Raw genomic sequence first — 3,533 nt, forward strand, 5'->3', positions numbered from 1 at the left:
TACAATATTTTTCAATTTGATAGATTAATAATTAATTTATTATGGATTTAAATTCTATTTAAGAGTCTGTCACTGTCAATGAATCGTTGCTTGCATAAAGTGGAATTGGAACGGACAAATGAATTGACCATTCGAGCAATCTAAATTGGTTGCATATATTACTTTTTTAGGCAATAATTTTGGATAAGTATAGATATATGGTCCTCTACTTAGACTCATTTTTTAAGATATGAGAAGCATGTGTGTGTTGTGCGTTGTTACGGAAGATGTGGGGGCTAGATATGGATGTGGGACAGCTTTTTTCTGAAATAAAGATGAAGAAATTGGATCATTCGATTTCTTTGGAAAAAAAAATTAAGCCCACTAATCAGACAGTCCAATTTGTGTAAGAGAAAAAATTTGAATTTTGGCGAAGGAAATCAGACCATCCAATTTCCATATAGAATTCTTTTTTTTTTTTTATTTCGCTAGAGTCAAATCGGACCGTCCGATTTGATTATTATAAGTGTTATTTCAATCCGTGAGTACAAATCGGTGGTCCGATTTGATATATACATATATAAGTGTGTGAAACTCGTAGATAGATTCTCAGATCTCCTCTCCTTCTTTTTTTCTTCTTGTTTTCTTCTTCTTCCCTCAGCTTACTCGTTCCCTCAGGTTCTTCTATTAGTTCATATTAAGTAAAAAAATTTGATAGTGAAATTTATATTTATATGAGTGAGAAAAATGGATAATAGAGTTCTACTAAAAATATATTATTTCGTTCAAATTTTGTTACAAATATCTGAAGGAGTTAAATTTATTTGTGAAAATCTGTTAGATATTGTTATTCCATTCACAATCTCATTTGAAGAACTAAAAGGTGTGATTTGTGAGAAAATGGGTTCTGCAGTGTCAAGAAAAATATCATGTATTTTATACAGATATCCTATACCGGTATTTAGTGGATTCGTTCAATTTCAAACGAAATATGTAATTGATGAAGTGAGCATGCAAGAGATGCTTTTAATGTACATTGAAAGTCGCGCTCAGATATCGTTCATTGAGTTGTATATTGAGTTCGAACAATCTGAAGCCGACCGAAATATTGAACGAAAAGATTACAATAGTGACAGTGAGGAAGAGTTTGAAAGCAATTACGAAATTGTTGGTCCAGACGGAGACGAAGATCAAGGTGACGACACTATGACTCAAAATGTGACAGACGTGGCAAATGCACTCGAAAACGAACATCCGTTTGAGAAGCCATCTTTTATGCGAGCTTTGAATTTGGAAGCTATGCATGCTCCGGAGTTTCCAGAATATATAAATGCAGGTACGTAATTACCTATATTTATACGAATGATTAGAATTTTGTAATAATTTATAATAATTTTCAGAAAATATACTTAATTAGCACTTGTTTATGTGTTTATTTAGTTAAATTTAAGATAATAATCTTTTTAGTTAGTTATTGATTTAGATAAATGTTAATTAGTATTTATTAATTAGTGTTTATTTTTGTGTTTATGTGTTTATGTTTTTATTTTGGTTAGAATTGAGATAATAACTTGATGTAAAGTTAATTTATATTAATATTGATGTAGTGAGTGTTGATTTACTTTTAATTTCACTTATTAAATATTTATCGTATGGCTGTCGTCGTGGTAGAAATTTCTATTGTCGCATATGATGAATTTGCCGTGAGAATGGAATTCAGTTCCAGGAAAGCTGTTATTATGGCGATGAAAGATTATACATCCAAAGAGGTGTAGACTACCAGGCGTATGAGTCGAAGCTGTTGACATTTTATGCCAAGTGTACACAGTATGGGTCAGGTTGTGATTGACTGATCAGGGTTAGCATAATCAGCAGAAAGTATTGTTGGGTTATATCAAATATTTAAAATATTTTTTATTTTAATAAATAATAATATATACTATATCTAAATTTATTTCAAGAATATATGTTAAGAATAATACTGGACACGCTGACACGTGATTGTATTTAGGTGTGTCCAAACGTGTCCGAAAATTTTTTTTTACTTTTTTATTAAAATACAGTTGGCCACACCAGACACGCGTATTGAACAAGTGTCAGTAAATGTCGTATCCAAAATGTGTCCAATACGTATACACAAAAATTTAACAAAATGTCCGTACTTCATAAAACATAAGTAATATTGTGGCTAATTAATGCTTTTAGTTAGATTATAAATCATATGCTTTTAATTAAAGGCTAATAATAAGTTGGTGAACACAAATTAATTTGGATTAATTTAATAATTAGCTTACTAATATGTTTAAATAAATATTAAAAATTTAAATTTTGTATTATGTATGTGATAAATTAGTTTTTATTAAGATGATTTAGTTGCAAGCTAGCAAAGCAAAAAACATGTCAGGTGCGCAGTTACGTTGTTGACTTAGAAACTAAAATCACCAGCACACTGCTGTTAGTTAAACCAAACTAATTAGAAAGGAAAAGTATAGATAATTCAATAAGATTTTTAAACAATGTGTAAATAATATAAATTAATAGGGTTAAAAGAGTAAATTTGATTAGTAGCATTAAATTAGGGTGTAATGTATTTTTATTTGATTAGTAGTTGTTCATGTTGTTCAAAATTTTTATTTTTCCCCTAGCACTCTCCAGAAAGAAAACAAATCAACTGATGAATGACAATAGTAACGCTTTCTATACAGTTAGGCTTATCATCCTCAATTAATTTATCAATGATGGAATGCCGTTTGGTCAATGGTCATCATAAATAAATTTAGTTTTTTTCATTTTTATTATTTTTATCCATTGCAAATGGAACCTATTTAATAAAGTCCCTTTCACATTTTGTCACTTTCTATCCGAACTTCTTCCAGTTGTGTGCATCGTGGGATGTCTTTGTTTATCCTTAACTAATTGGCCTGTTTTATTTAGGCAAATTAAATCATTGAAATCATTAGTTGTTGTATCGAAAATATTCTCATGAATTAATAACTATTAAGTAATAATTAAGCAATTTCTTCAAATTATATATATATATTAACGTGATCTCTTACATATTATTTTGTGATGATGGGAAATCCATATTTCATATATATATATGGCTAAATAATGTTGCAATAATCCAAAAACAATAGTCAACACTCAACATTGTCTTCTGTTGCTTTCACGTTTGTTGACTGCATAAGTTTTGCACTGCTCAGAAGGTGCATGGCAAGGTAGGGAGATGATTCCATCATATAATAATTTCCATTAATTTATATATATACACACATGGATGACTCTTAAGTCAAAGGGAGTGTAGACACACAAGTATATAATTGTAGGCGATGAAGATTAGATAATGGATATGGATGCATTCTTCAACTATAGTAATTTACAATTATGAAAACAATTAGGCTGAGTTTGGTTTTAAGGATGGGACATTGAAATAGGAATAAAGAAACATAAAATTATGTTTAATAAATAAGATATGAATAAAAATATTGTGTTTAAAAATATTAAATTAGTGTATTTTATATTTATTCTAATAGAAATAACACAAAAAATATTAA

The sequence above is a fragment of the Arachis ipaensis genome, chromosome B05 (assembly GCF_000816755.2).
Source record: "Arachis ipaensis cultivar K30076 chromosome B05, Araip1.1, whole genome shotgun sequence".
Lineage (NCBI taxonomy): Eukaryota > Viridiplantae > Streptophyta > Magnoliopsida > Fabales > Fabaceae > Arachis > Arachis ipaensis.